A 17,022-nucleotide genomic window follows, 5' to 3' on the forward strand; every position below is an offset into this window, starting at 1 on the left:
GGAAACACCAGAAACGTGGGTACATGTGTGGAAAGGGGCAGAAAAGGGCAGAGAGATGATAAAGAAAATAGAATTCTTAGAGTTGAATTATAGCAATCTAATCAAATACCTATAAAAATGACATAATTGCAGCCCAAAGAGGTTAAAGAGTTAATTAGCAAAAAAAAAATTTTTTTAAAAATGTTACTTCAGTCCCAGACCAGCAAGTGAATGTCAAATCAAAATGGCTCAAATAATTATAGAAGTGGGTAAAATAGCCCCTTAAGGGGAAAAAAAAAAATATATATATATATATATGATTTTGGTTGGTGGCCCTCAATTTAAATATTATCATAGCAGGAAACATTTTACTAAGTGTCAGATAGTATACAGGACATGCAGAATAGAAAAATAGGACAGTTCTAATAGGGAATGGAAATGTAGGCAATTCATGGCAATGCAGGTTGGTATCCTGGAATGGGGCAGAGTGCTTGGAAGTTTGGTAAAGGGAATATACTGTAAAGTTAGAGGAAAAGAGATCTAAATAGAAAAGTAGAAAATTGGTTGATTACATCTAAATAATAGATGTTCTAGGGGGAAAAAAGATAATAAAAACAGATGGGAGAAAATCATTAAGAAAATAATTAAAGAAAAACTCCTAGAAATGAATGACAAGAATTTTTAGATGTAAAAACTGCATGAGTGCCCAGCACAGTGGAATGATCAATTTGTATAAGTTTCAAAAGAGGGGGAAAGAATAAACTTGGACAAAGAATAGAGGCTGGAGATGACTGCAGGTTTCTCAACAATCATTCTGAAAGCAAACACCTTTGGAAAAATGCCCATAACATTCTGAAGGAAATTTATTTCTATCTAATCTAGTAGAAATTACTATGATGCTATAATAAAGATATTTTCGAACATGCAAGGTTAAAAAATATACTTCCCTCTCATTCTTTTGCATTAAATTACTGCAATATGAGTTCCACCTTGTGCAAAAAAAAAAAAGAAGGAAAGAAAGAAAAAGAAGAGATAGAAAGAAAATAAACCAAAAAGAAGATGACATGGAAAATAGGTCATCCAACACAGGAGAAAGGATGAGAGAATCAAAGCATGTAATTAATACCTCCGTAGGACTGCTGTGCAATAGATCTGGAGGACAACCAGTAGGGTTTATACCAATGTACTCCAAAAGACAGACACCCCAAGGACTATCATCTCTAGGATGCCAATGCCATCCTTCTACTTTTTACAAGAGAATAAAATGCCCAGGTAAGTCTGATCCTAATTTGTAGCTGGTCTTGGTTTACCTTGACACTGTGCTGATAAATTTTATGCTCTTCCAACTGCCATACATCCTAGATCAGTTGAAGACACTCATTTTGCTTCACAGAAATGGTCTTCTTTGATCCACTCCTGAGAGCTGTAGGTAGGGCACAATTCAGTCAGGAGTAGAAAATAATACAGAGTCACCAACTCCCCTGGTCATGTTCCTACAGGATGTCCAGTACCTTGTCTACACCTTAATCCTGCCACAGGCCCTGAAGAGGAGACTCATGTCACCTTTACTCCAGTAAAGTTGAAGCCAAGTGATTGCTCAGATTCGGTTCTGTTTGTCCTCTCCTGAGAACCTTCAAGGAAGAGTAGCAATTTGCCCTTTTCTCACACAGCTACTCAAATTTCAAAAATAATCTGCATTTTATTTGCAGATATTTATATTGGCGATACTATGATAAATGAAGCAAGAAATAATTAACAAAAGTCCAGGTTAAAAAGTACTTCTGGAGGGTTGACAAGAAGATGCAATCGAGAAAGCTTCTAAAACACTGGCCGTATTGTAATTTTTAAGTTCGGTAGTGGTTGGATAAGTGGTTGTTTTATTATTCATAAACTGTGCACACATTTCACACACTATACAATATATATCATAATCTGTAAAAGTAAAAATAAACATCATATATTTTTCAAAGCTCTTTGCATTTGGATCCACTGATCCTATATGAACCTCTGTTTGCTCGTATTTTACATAATATAGTAAATACTTATTTTCTCATAATTGTCAAAAAAGAGGTTATTTGTGACAAATGCAGTATATTGTAGAAGTCTTCATAGAGATTCTTGAAGAGAGGAGTATTTAGGGAAGGCTTCCAACAGTGAATGGAGGCATGAAGGAAGGTAGGATGTGGTTGCCTTCTCCGTGTAAGTATCACACTTTATTTTTTAAATTAATTTTATTGGAGTATAGCTGCTTAATAGTATCACAGTTTATTTATTCCTCTCCCTGCTCCTGCCCTAGTGACAAGCACAGTGCTTAGAATATAGAAGGAGATCAATAAATATTGAGTGACTGGATGTATCATCAAGGAAAAGGCATTCTAATCTATAGCAGGAAGGCAATTTGCTCTCATAGTATAGCTGTATTCTTTTTTCCCCTATAGACTATCTTTGTCCCCCACTTCCCAGAATTACTGAATGAAAGAGTTTCTATAATGAGGTTTTGATTAAATTGTATCTGCTTTTCATTAACTGACATGAGTAAATTATTCAGGAACAGATGTTCATATTATATAAAAAGTGAATAATACAGATTTTCCAGTAGCTTTCACTGAACATGAGTGGTTTTCTCACCATACAGCTAAACTGGGTGATTCAAAAGAATATTTTTCTTGTTTTGTTGATTCTACAAAACTTAAAAATTAATACTATAAGTATGCCCTTGATTGTTTTTTTTTTTTAATTATCTTATTGAAGACAGAACTTCCATGGATGCTTCTGCTGCAATCATTATATGAAAATGATGAGCTGAGGTCAGCAGAGTGACTTGGAAGAAACCCTGGAGGGGATTTGAGTAGTTGAGTTATTGGCTTGTACTCTGAGGTTTTATTGCGGACGCTCATGAAAAATGGAATTCAAGACCTGCCATTGACCTGAGAGCAGCTAAATGTTTTTGAATGAGCCCCTTTTCTTTGACTATAGGCTATGTTTATTCTCAGACTCCTCAAACAACTCTTCAGTTTAACTCACAACAGAATATTTAGATAATAATCATAGAAGGCTTCTCTCACTGTTGTTACTGCCTCATTCATATGGCCTTTGTTTTATTTTTGTCATTCTGGTTGGCTTTAGCTAGAGATACTTTGCTTTATTATTCTGCACCCAATAGATATTTATAAAATGGCAATCATGTGCCATGAATTGTGCAAAGTTCTATGAATCAAATTATGAAAACAAACACATTAAACACTCTCCCCAAATACAAACTTATTTTACATAAAACAATTATACAAATATAATCCATGGTAAGTGTTTATTTTAAACAAATTCTTTTGAGGTGGGCCATTTTTTAAGTCTTTATTGAATTTGTTACAATATTCTTTCTGTTTTATGTTTCAGCTTTTTTGGCCATGAGATATGTGGGATCTCAGCTCCCCAACCAGAGATTGAATCTGCACCTCTTACATTGGAAAGTGAGGTCTTAACCACTGGACCACCAGGGAAGTCTCAATGGTAAGTGCTTTGAGACAAACATATAAACCCATGTTCTAAATGTGTCATATTAACTGGAGAATAAAATTTCTCTGGCAAAAATGGAACGAAGTTTCAAGAATACCTTCCCCTGTGATCAAACACTTAAAGTAAACTTGCAGATAGGGATAGGAAAAGGCAGGAAAAGAGAGAGGAAATTCTGAGGAGAGGAGAGAATTCAGAAAGATGCTCAAAGCAGGAAGTCACTTGGCAATTTCAAGGACTTGGCAATATACAGGTCCTTTATATATATATATATAAAACTGGAGGTGAATGAGTGAGCTAAAGTGAAAAAGGAGACATAGGTAGGAGCTGGATCATATAGGCCATGGGACCATATTTGAGTTACTTTTCTCTAAAGGGCAACACGAAGTCTTTGAAGAGTTTAAATCAAAAAAGCAACTTGGTCACATTTGCACTTAAAGATCACTGTGCTGTGATACAGAGAAGGTCTGAAGTGGGCAAGAATGAGTGTAACAGGAATAGTGGATCATTCAATGTTCTGTAACAAAACAAACAAAAAAAAGTGGGGTGGTTTTCTCAATAAAGTTTGCATTAAGAAAATGTAGCGAGAAATTCATTTACACCTATAGGAGCAAAGTTAAGGAGCCAAATAGGAGTTGCAAGCCATTGGCATCCCTCAGCCTGAGAAGGCAAGGGGAGCAGAGTTTAGCAGAGCCTGAGAAGGGTCAGAGGAAGAAGTGGGACCAGCTGACAAGGCAGGGGATGGAGACAAATACTCTGATCTTTCCCCTGCCTGATATTGCTCTATTACCAATGTGTCCCCATCCAGATCCACCTGAAGAGCATGGATGTCAGTTACATGGGGAGATGGAGGAGAAAACATGGATGTATTAGAACATTCCCTGTGTTAGCCTTCATCTCCGAGTTTGATTTAATCATCCAGCTAGGTTTAGGTAGCCTTTTCTCTCACCTAGAACCAGGAAAAGAGTAGCTAGACCCTGTGGCACTAATACTCCCACAGAGTGACTGAAAGTTGATTATCTAAGGTATTTTGCCTGAGGATAGCATCCCAGTTCAATTCAGTTCCTAATGTTCAACTCTTTGCAACCCCGTGGACTATAGCACACCAGGCTTCCCTGTCCATCACCAACTCCCAGAGCTTGCTCAAACTCATGTCCGTCAAGTTGGTGTTGCCATCCAACCATCTCATCCTCTGTTGTCCCTTCTCCTGCTGCCTTCAGTCTTGTCCAGCATCACGGTCTTTCTTTTTCAATGAGTCAGATCTTCTAATCAGGCAGCCAAAGTATTGGAGCTTCAGCATCCCATGCACTTCTAACTGACTTGTTTAGTTGCTAAGTTGTGTCTGACTCTTTGCAACCCCATGGACTCCTTTGTCCATAGGATTTCCCAGGCAAGAATACTGGAGTGGGTTGCCATGTCCTCCTCCAGGGGATCTTCCTGACTCAATGATCAAACCTACATTTCTTATGTCTCCTGCACTGGTAGACAGGTTCTTTTCCACTGAGTGACCTATTGGATATTAAACAAAATGACAGTGTATTAAAAAGCAGAGATATCACTTTGCCAACAAAGGTCCAAATAGTCAAAGCTATGGTTTTTTCAGTAGTCATGTACGAATGTGAGAGTTGGACCATGAAGAAGGCTGAGCACCGAATTGATGCTTTTGAACTGCAGTACTGGAGAAGACTCTTTAGAGTCCCTTGAACAGCAAGGGACAGTCAATCCTAAAGGAAATCAATTCTGAATATTCATTGGAAGGACTGATGCTGAAGTTCCAATACTTTGGCAACCTGATGCGAAGAGTCGACTCACTGGAAAAGACCCTGATGCTGGGAAACATAGAGGGCATGAAGAGAAGGAGTTGACAGAGGATGAGATGGTTGGATGGCATCACCTACTCAAGGGACATGAGTCTGAGCAAGCTCTGTGAGATAGTAAAGGACAGGGAAGTCTGGAGTGCTGCAGTACATGGGAGTCTCAAAGTGGACATGACTGAGAAACTGAACAATAACAACTCTCCCATCACCTGTGACACTCACTGACTTGCCTTTCCACAGGGTTCCAGAAGCACCCAAATGGATCCCTTAGCTGGTATCTACTCTGTAGCTACATCTGTGTAGTGCCTGGGTTGTGTGACTATGGGAGGTGGCCATTCCACTGCTCATGCCTTGGGCTGAGACTGACCAATGGTGCTGGATATGTTCTTCCTTTCCCAAGATCATCTTCAAGGAAGCTCCTGAAATAATCTCATTTCACACTGATACTCCACTTTCCATTTCTGAACACTTTACCTCTTTACTCCTTGAGATTAATTTCTTATTTTTGACCTTCTGACTAGCAACTCTGTATATTTCCAAAATTCCTGTTAATATCTAATTCCTCTGGCTCCAGGATCAAATGTCTTTATTTCTTTGTGCAGCATGATGTCAGAATCAGAAAGCCTAATACACGCAACTTCTTGATCATATTTTAGAGATTAAATTACCATGACTGAAAAAACAAAAACAATCACCCCAGACAATAGTTCTTCTCTTGGTACCAATGTAGGACATTGGGGAATATTCCCATTTGGATTGAGATTTTGATAAAAGGTGGATTGATGGAACATGATAGGTTTTGAGCCATCATATTCCGTAAACCATCTGGGCTTTCAAAAACTTTTTCTTTTTTTTATTGAGAGAGAAACAGGACATAATTGAAAAGTCACCTGGTTGAAAAACTGCTTCCAGGATTTAGTGACCCCACATTTTACACAGAGCTAGTCCTAGAGTAGACAATCAATAAACTTTTATCTAAAGATTGATTTCACAACCATAACTATATCTCATTCCACATGGTTAAGAGCTATGATAGAGCTAATCACAGAGTCCAAAGGAAACCCTGAAAAAGGGCCCCCAACTCAAACTAAAAAAAGGGGAGTGCAACTGTGGACTATTTCTCAAAATAAATATTCTAAGTGAAGTGAAGTCGCTCAGTCGTGTCCAACTCTGCTACCCTGTGGAGTATATCCCACCAGGCTCCTCTGTCCATGGGATTTTCCAGGCAAGAATACTGGAGTGGGTTGCCGTTTCCTTCTCCAGGGGATCTAAATATTCTAAAGGGTAAGCAAATTATACACTATCAAAGGGAGAGAGTCATAGAAAATGGAACAGCTATTTATAGCTTGGGAAAGATGACTTCATCAGTATAACTGAAAATCATGTCCACCCATCACTGAGACACAAAGGCACAAAGTCTTTTCCATGGGATATCTTAGACTGCCATAGTTATACCTCATTCAGATAAATCATTCTTGTGGCAGCAAATTTCAAATTGCATAAAATAGATAGCTAATGAGAACCTACTGTATAGAGCAAGGAACTCTACTCAGTGCTCTTCTGTGACCAAAATGGGAAGGAAATCCAAAAAAAAAGAGGGGATATATGTATATGTATGGATGATTAACTTTGCTGTACAGCTGAAACTGACATAGCAGTATAAAGCAACTCTGCTGCTGCTGCTGCTAAGTCGCTTCAGTCGTGTCCGACTCTGTGCGATCCCGTAGATGGCAGCCCACCAGGCTCCGCCGACCCTGGGATTCTCCCGGCAAGAGTACTGGAGTGGGTTGCCATTTCCTTCTCCAATGCAGGAAAGTGAAAAGTGAAAGTGAAGTCGCTCAGTCGTGTCCGACTCTCAGCGACCCCATGGACCGCAGCCTACTAGGCTCCTCCATCTATGGGATTTTCCAGACAAGAGTACTGGAGTGGGTTGCCATTGCCTTCTCCGAAAGCAACTCTATTCCAGTAAAATAAAATGAAAATGAAAAAAAATTGTCTTGTGATGTTTTATCCTCTCCATTCTCTCCCTAACTTTAGAAACCCAAGCAGTGATTATTAAAACAAAACAAGGTTGTATAAAAACACAAGAAGAATTTACCCTCTTGGCTTTCACTGTGCAGCCTCTCCCCCAGTTGCCAGTGGAAACAAGGGAAGACAAGGGAGGAACCCATATTTTCTGGTTGACCAATGTAAACTCCCCTTGCTTCAGTGATTTTACACAATACAACTGATGTTGATGGATGCAACTCAAGGTATTTTGTTAGGTCAGCTGTGTTCCCTTGGCTGGCACACCAACCAGAGCCCCACAGATGATGAATAAGCATCGTTCACAAATCAGATTGCTATCCCGGTTTGCTAAAGAGCACTCCTTTTAGGCAATAAAATATGACTTTGTTTTCAGTGTCAGACATGATTAAGTTAAATGTGTGAAGATTCCTAACCTTATTGATTTCTTTGTATTATGCTCATATTTCTCATGCTTTTCAGCACTTTATCCATGCTTAAAATAGAGGAAGACATTTGAAAGAACAGCTGTTGCTTAAGAGTCAAAGAGAGTATAGGCAGGGAGATGTGGCAAGGTAGTTGGATGGCATCACCAACTCAATGGACATGAGCTGAGCGTGTAACTTGGAGATGGTGAGGGACAGGGAAGCCTGGTGTGCTATATTCCATGGGGTGGCAAAGAGTCAGACATGATTGAGCATCCAAAAAATAATATAGGCATAAGATGCTGAAGATTTTGCCTTTTATTCAGATTTGACTATTTACTAAATAAGAACACTTTCATGGAGATGAACATAAAATCATACAGCAGGAACAGACCTGAGAAAAAGTTTAGTTAACTTTCTTCATTTTACAGATGGTATAGAGATAAAGAGCTTTTGATGTAATGACATGAACTACCCAAAAATCACATAGAAACTAATAAAATCACAACTCAAATCTAAGCTTCTTGGTTCTGAAATAAGGTCACTTTCACATACTATCGTGCAATCTTCAACAACTGTAAGTCTCAGTTTCCTCATCTGTTAAGTAGAGATAATAGCATATAACTCATAGGGTTGTTCTGGAATTGAATGATCATAATACATGCAACATTTCTAAGCACAATGTAATACTGAATCAATATTTGCTGTTATTTTTATATTACAGTCTTAACACATGCTTAACACATTTAAAAATATTTTTCTTAGCAGCTGGTCTCCTGAGAGGTCAACAATCAAATGTATAAAGACTCAAGTATTCTTAAAAATTGCCCATTTATGTCCCAGTAAGTAGGTACTTTCCACTAAGATGCCTAAAATCCTTACCTAAATGGATTTTTCTCTGGGTTAAGCATTAATCTCTCCCAAAAATATATTTTTATTATTACAATGTGAACATGCTTGAATTAATGCACCTATATCTGTGTGTCTAAATTGAACTGATTCTTTTGTTCTAGTACATTATGGAACAAGATGGAATAAGATTTCTAGAGAGTTAACCTATAATGTAGAACTAAAAATGGGAAGATGAAACACTGCTAATAGATCAGCAAACTCTCCACACACACATGCTAGATAGGTATATTGCCCCTTCCCAATTGACTACAATGCTCTTATGCATGAGCCTGTCAGAGCACAACAGAGGCAATGGGCAATTCTGAAAGGACACAATTGGAAGAAAATTACTAGAGAACAACAAAATCTCCAGAGAAGGAAGGAATGGGATTAAGGAATTGAGAAGTTATGTGATATGGGAACAAGTTAAAGCATTGGGGGATATTTAGGAAGAAAAGGTCAAAAGGGTAGAAAGGACATGATTGCTTTTCTCCAGTGTATAAAGGATTCCATGAAGGTATCATGCATCCTCTCAGGATGCCAGACCAGTCGTTTAGCCCTCTTTCTAAATTCCCTCTTTTTCTCTTTGAAAAAAAACCCTGATTGTTTATGTCTTTTTTTCTCTCATTATGTTTTAAGCTCCTTGAGAGCTGAGACCATGTCTGCTTTACCTTTGGAATCTCATTTTTAAGACAGCACTTAGCATAGAAAACTTTTTTTATTGAATGAACAAATAAACTACCCTGCATAACTTCAAAGAGCAGAATTAAAACCATGGGTATAATTCTCAGAGAGATATTTAGATTCCAAAGCAAAGAAAAGCACCATTAATGCTTCGAATGGCACATCAGTCTCCATTAGCACTTCATGAAGAAAGAAGCATCCATGGCTCTTCCATAAGGAATGTGGGATCCTGTACTAGGATCCCTGAGAGGTTGCATTAATGACTGCTAAGATTAGTTTAGGCTTTTACATTTTTAATTGGAATAAATAGCCCCTAACTGGCCTCCCTGACATTTTCTTTCCTCTCTGATCCATCTTGTGCATTTCTTTAGAAAGTGTTAAGCTATAGCACAAATGCCATCTTCACCTATATTTCTTGAAAAATCACTGAGTATCCTTGCAAGTACCAGAATTTGTCAAAGAATGTTTTTGTAAATTGCTGATCCCATGAGATGGTCAACAATGAATCCCCTTGTAAAATAAATGTGCAAAATGCCACATTCTAGTCCTCTCTTCAAGACTGGAGACTATGGAACTCCTTTGTTTTTATGTTACAGAGACGTTATTATTGTTGTTTAGTCCCGTCTGACTCTTATGAGACCCCATGAACTGTAGCCCACCAAGCTCCTCTGTCCATGGGACTTTCCAGGCAAGAATACGGAGTGAGCCATTTCCCTCTCCAGGGGATCTTGCTGACCCCGAGATCCAACCTGCATTTGCATTGCAGGTGCATTTTTTACCACTGAGCCACATGGGAGGCATTTACAGAGACATTGGTATATCCCAGATAGGGACAAATTCAAATTGACTCTTTCTAGTCTTGTCTTAATCCAAGACCATTTCTTTCCATTTCAATATCACCCCCCTCAAGTGGTCGTATTTCTCATCTATTGTTCTTGGGAGTTAAAAGTTTTCAAACTGTGATATGAGATATGGCACCTCAGTTGAGTTGGATCATTGAGGAGAGTGAGGAGGAGAGGATGGGATGAACTGTGTAGACTCTGGAGGATATCAAGCAACACTTAATGGACTAATAGAGAGACCATCTGAGTTTTTTGTGACTTCACTTCTGGCATCATGAATAAATAACCTGATGCTAAGACCACTTCCCCAAAGTTCAATAGCACATTTTCTAGCCTTTTCCACCCTTCCTGTTCTCTCCACAGAGAGGTTCTTTCCTCTCCTCTCTTTGGTAAAATCCAACTCCTAGGCACTGTTATCTATCTGCTAAGTCACTTCAGTCATGTCCGACTCTGTGCGATCCCATAGATGGCAGCCCACCAGGCTCCCCCGTCCCTGAGATTCTCCAGGCAAGAACACTGGAGTGGGTCGCCTTTCCTTCTCCAATGCAGGAAAGTGAAAAGTAAAAGTGAAGTTGCTCAGTCGTGTCCGACTCTTAGCAACCCCATGGACTGCAGCCTACCAGGCTCCTCCGTCCATGGATTTTCCAGGCAAGAGTATTGGAGTGGGGTGCCATTGCCTTCTCCGACTGTTATCTATAAGCCATAGTAAAAGACAATAAAGGACTGATCAGTGACAGGGAGAGCTAACATCATGTACAGCTATCAATACCTACATGTGACACTCTTGAGACCCTGCTCAAATGCCCTTCATCAGGCATATGCACATATGCACCCAGACCTGAACTGCTGTGTTTGCTAACAGCCCATAACTGTCTTTTTTTTTTTTTCCAGAGAATTACCCTCTCTGGAACTAAGGCCACCAAGCCTCAGAGCCATGCCTCTCTTTATCCCTTCCTCTATGTAGCCAAGGACTGACTGACAAAAGTGGTACAAAAGCCAGGCCCTGCCTCAAGGTGGCATCAAGTCTGTGGTTCAGTATATGCTCCAGAATTCCATGTAGGGTCAGATTGAAGCCAGACTCAAGCTGTGACTACGTCTTTGTTTAATTTCCCAGTCTTGCTTCTCTTACACTCTTCCTCTTAAGAGCACTCACTCAATAAATCAGGCCAAATTCTGGTAGCAGGCTCTGCTTCTAAAATATCCAATGTAAGACCAAAAGACCAATCACAGGGCTCAATTCTCTCCAAATATTCCAAATCCTTAAAAATCGTTTTTCATGGCTTTCTCTTTCTTCCTCATTTAGTTATTTTCCTGCCTTTATAGCTATCATGAGTCTCCCCTGGTGATTCAGACAGTTAAGAGTCTGCCTGCAGTGTAGGAGACCAGGTTTGATCCTTGGGTCAAGAAGATCCCCTGGAGAAGGGAATGGCAACCCACTCCAGTATTCTTGTCTGAAGAATTCCATGAACAGAGGAGCCTGGTAGGCTACAGTCCACAGAGGTGCAAAGAGTTGGACACAACTGAGCAACTTTCACTTTCACATAGCCATCATATCTTATAGGGGAGCAGTAACATTCTTTATGTATTTCCATAAAGAAGAGACATGCCTAGCAGCTCAAAATAGAACAATTTTGACAGAGCGTCTTCCCACTCACTGCTTCTCCCAATTGCTGATGAATATATAATTATTTGAAATTAAAGCACAATATCAAATATAGCAGTACATTTATAACATTTATATTTACTTCTATAATTATAATTCCCAGATATTTTTTAGGTCTATGTATAAATGTATACATTTTTAGCCATTATATATAAATAGATTCAATACTAGTGTACTGATTTATCTAAATCAAAGTATTTTATCTGATTTATCTTGCACAGTTAAGTTCTTACATCGTTTCAGTTTTTTTTTTTTTTTAAAGAAAAACTATAGATATTATAATCTTTGTGTTCTCATTGGGATGCATGCATGCTCAGTCAGTCATGTCCAACTCTTTGCGACCTCATGGACTGCAGCCCACTAGGTTCCTCTGTCCCTGGGATTTTTCTGGCAAGAATACTGGAATGGGTTGCCATTTCCTCCTCCAGGCTTTTTTGGGATACGACCTTTATATTTACCAACAATTTGGCTGTGTATAAAAATCTTGGATAACAATTTCTTTACTTTATATAGTTTCTCTCCTGTGTTATGTTTTTGAATTGTACCAGGAAGAATTTTAGAACAGCTTCCTGTTTTCTGGACTGAGCTCTCATAGAAATTTGGTTTTATTCACCAGGATATGTTTCACATCAACTGTTCCCAAAATGTAAATAGCCTTTTCTTCTTAACATTAAAATTTAGGTTTTAATTGTTTTCAGCAAATGTTCCTTTAGTGGATATTTTAATTTTTTCTGCATTAAATTATTCTCTTTTCTGTATATCCTTTATTGGAATTTATATCTCCTTTGTCATACCTCCATATTTATACACTTATTTATACACATTTTAGTTTCTAATATTTTGTATTCTATTTTTTCTATGATTGTCTCAAACCTTCTTTCTATGCTATTTTCAACATCTTTTAACATCATGTGTGTTTAATGCAGTCACAATTTTTGACAGATATTCTTCTTCCATTCTATTTCTTTCCTAAGGTCTGCCTACCTGTTTTTCCTCTCAATGTGATATGTGTGTATCTTTTAATTATTCTCTTAATATCCTTTTTCAAACAGTTTAAATTCACTTTATCTTAAAATATGAAGTATATTTATATAATTTCTTCTTCACTTTTTTTTCCTGTTATCATATTTGCCTTTTGTTTTCTATATTCCTCTCTATAGAGCTTATGTTAGTTTCTTTCTGCTTCTTGTGCTTCTTGGAATGAGGAAATTTCTATCTGAACGAGTGATTTGCTGAATGATGTGGTGAAAGCATGACCTGGAGAAGCCAGGTTTTCCACTTGGGTATATTGTCTCAGAAAAGTTTTATGTCAAATAATCCACAATTTTCTTTCATGATTGGTTCTCCTGAGGTTTCAGTACTCATCTTTGGCTCAGCTTGGTTCTTAGTCAAATCCCATATCTCACACATTCTCTCTTTCATAATCTGTAGTTAGTTTGTTTTTTTCTCCCCCAAAGATATGGATAAGCAAGTTTGTGTGTGTGTGTGTGGGGGGGGGTATATTAATTGCTCAGTCGTGTCTGACTCTTTTGCAACCCCATGAGCTATAGCCTGCCAGGCTCCTCTGTCCATGGAATTCTCCAGTCAAGAATACTGGAGTGGATTGTCATTCCCTTCTCCAAAGCAGGATTAGAGAATCTCTAATATTTTTCAAGGTTAGGAGAAGAAGCGACTATTTTGGCAAACTGTTATGGAGAAGAAGTTTCTTCGCTTCTTTTTCTTCCCATCAATAAATACTTTCAAAAAATAAGTATCGTATTTATATAATCATCTTTAACCAGAGTCCCACTTTCTATACATGTACCCATGCTTCATCCTGCTGCTCTTTCACCATTTACATTCCTTTTTTTATTACCTAATGAAACTCTATATTTACTTTTGGCCTTTCTTACTTTGTCTGCTGTCAATTTCCAAAATTTCTTATACACAAAAGCAGCAGCGTTCTTGCGGTAAGTGCTTTGCCTTTCAGCAATTTCCTTTATGAAGCAGCCTCTAGGAAGGCATCATTTACAAATTACGGATCATCTGTATTTTACTTTATTCATTTACTCACCCCTTATTCATTTACCAACTATTGAGTACCTCTGATGTACTTTGGCCCAAATAGAAACTGAGGAGAAAAAAAAATCACTTACCACCACTTCATAAATCCCCTTCAGATAAACAAAAAAGTTTTAAGGAATTTGATAATAGTTTTAGAGGGCAATTTTATTTAGCCTGCATTTCTCACATCCATAAATATTATTAAGTGATGATTATCTGCTTTGCTCCTGACCGGGGAAATTGAATTTCATGAGCTACTGATGAGATTGATTTTTCTAAGAAAAGAACATTGGTCAGTTATTTCCGGAGACCTTTCTTTTTTCTTGGTGGTTGTAGTTTGAATATGTATTCCTGAGAAGATCTGCAGATGTGACTATTTTTATAATAACCTGACCACAATACATGAAGGGGAAAGTAAGATGACTTCATGTAAATTCCATATTTGAATTAGTAAGGATATAGTTTGTAGACATCTAAAACAAATCCTTCCATTACATGAGTTCTTTGGAGGAAATATGTCAAGAAACATATAATTAAGTAATAGACTAATACACCTATCAGATGGAAAAAATAAAAAGTGGATGATGACTCCACACTATGAATTGGGAAAAAACATCTGCTGTGGTTTTGAAGAAAGAAGGAACCATATTTACAACTGGCTATGAAGTTACCCTCTTTATCAGCAGAATGCAGAGGAATCCGATCAGGAACTATGGTTATAACTGTGGCTCTATTCCAAGTCTGAGATTCAGTTGTAGATAAAGTGTCAACAGAAACTGAACTGGGGAGTTTGGCCCTCTTTTTCTCACTGGGGTGTATAGAATTGGAAGTTGCTTTGCAAAGTGTAGGATGTAACTCAGTGTCTCAGACTTTTGAATCCTTTTTAGATCAATGTATGCAAAGTGAATGGCACTAGCCAATTGATATCTAAGGCAGTGGTCCCCAACTTTTTGTTACCAGGGACCAATTTTGTGGAAGACAATATCCATGAACTGAGAGGTTGGGGGGATGGTTTCAGAATAGAATAATTTAAGTCTATTACATTTTATTATGCCACTGCTGATCTGATAGGAGGCAGAGCTCAGGTAGTAATGTGAGTCATGGGGAGTGGCTGTAAATACAGATGAAGCTTCCCTCACTCTCCAAGCCACTCACTTCCTGCTGTGCAGCCCTCTTTCTAACAGATCACAGATCTGTACCAGGCTATGGCCTGGGGGTTGGTGATCCCTGATCTAAGATCAGAGGTGACCAAATAACCAATGCTGATTCTAAAAAATGATTGAACAGAAGGTTGTATCATATTATTGTTGTCCAGTCTCTAAATCGTGTCCAACCCTGTGACCCAGTGAACTGCAGCACTCAGAGTAAGCCAGCCTTCCCTGTCCTTCACTATCTCCCAGAGCTTGCTCAAACTCATCCATTGAGTTGGTGATGCCATCCAATCATCTCATCCTCTGTGATCCCCTTCTCCTCCTGCCCTCAATGTTTCCCAGCATCAGGGTCTTTTTCAATGAGTCGGCTCTTTGCATCAAGTAGCCAAAGTACTAGAGCTTCAGCATCAGCCCTTCCAATGAATATTCAGGGTTGATTTCCTTTAGGATTGACTATTTTGGTCTCCTTGCTATCTCAAGAGTCTTCTCCATCTCCACAGTTTGAAAGCATCAGTTCTTCGGTGCTCAACCTTCTTTATGGTCTAACTCTCACATCCGTACATGACTACTGGAAAAACCATAGCTTTGATTATACAGATCTTTGTTGGCAAAGTGATGTTTCTGCTTTTCAATCCCATGAAGTCTATAAATAATTCTCTTACATTGTCAAAGAGGATAAAGTTGGGACACTGTGTGACTAAAATTGAGATAAATAGTGGGAATTTTAGTGACAGGAAACCTGAGTTTCTCTATCCTACTCATGGAACCTCCTGGAAGCATTAAACCTTTGGTCTCAGTACCTGACAAGCGTACATAAACAGATATTTCCCTTAAAATTTTCATATCAATGAACACTGTTATAATTATACAAACTTTATCTCCACAAGTGACTATAGAACTCCTCTGAGTAAGCTTCAAATCTCTTTCACAAATCTTTTCTCATGTTGGACTAGTGACTAAAAAGGCTACCCAGGTGGAACTAGTGTAAAGAACCCATCTGCCAATTCAGAAGACATAAGAGACGTAGGTTTGATCCCTAGGTCAGGAAGATACCCTGGAGGAGGGCATGTGAATCCACCCCAGTATTCTTGCCTGGAGAAACCCATGGACAGAGAAGCCTGGTGGGCTACAGTCCAGTGGGTCGCAAAGAGTCAGACATGACAGAAATGACTTAGCACACACAGTGATTAAATGCCAATAAGACCAGAGTTTCTCAGGGCTCAGGGGAGAGCCCTTGACCTCACCTCTCAGGCTTCAGGTAATCATAGCTGAGCAGATAAACCTCCAAGGAACACAGTTTGAAAATCTGAGCTGATTGGTACAGGGTTTCATAGCTAGATAGTGGCAGAGCAAGGATTAGAATCTGGATAACCAGCTTCAATGCCAGTATTGTTCACCAATGCTTTCCAAATTCTAGTGAACACGTGGATCACGTAGAACTCTTATTAAAATGCAGGTTCAATTCCATGATTCTGAGGGGGTCTTGAAACACTGTACTCCTAACTGCTCCTAGGTGACATCAGTGTTGCTTGTCCAAGAAGCACACTTGGACCAGCAAGGCTTTATACTAAACCACATTGCCCACAATGAACAAGCGTACTGGAAAGAAACTTCATCTAAGCTAAAAACCACCTCTTTAAAAATAATTCACTCAGACCTTCCTTTTTCACAATCTTGACTAATCTCCACTTAACACTCCAAAGAGGAAATAAGCAGAGTAAAGAAAAGAAGCAAAATTTTTGTTTTAAAGTGGCCCACCAACTGATCCTTAAAGAATTAATATGCAAACAGAAAATGGCTCACATCAGGCCTGATTATTTTGGAAAGTATAAAACCAAGTTTGAAAATGTTGACTTAAAAAAAAAAAATATATATATATATATATATATATATATGTGTGTGTGTATATATATACACACACACATATATATTTGAGGGAGGATCCACAGATGAAATGAGTACAGAAGATGTAAAGCTGAAGCCATAGAAACATTGCCCAGGATATGAAGTTCA

The sequence above is a fragment of the Bos grunniens genome, chromosome 2, assembly GCF_055505025.1.
Source record: "Bos grunniens cultivar Pamir isolate PY7600 chromosome 2, Bosgru_T2T1.0, whole genome shotgun sequence".
NCBI classification, from domain to species: domain Eukaryota; kingdom Metazoa; phylum Chordata; class Mammalia; order Artiodactyla; family Bovidae; genus Bos; species Bos grunniens.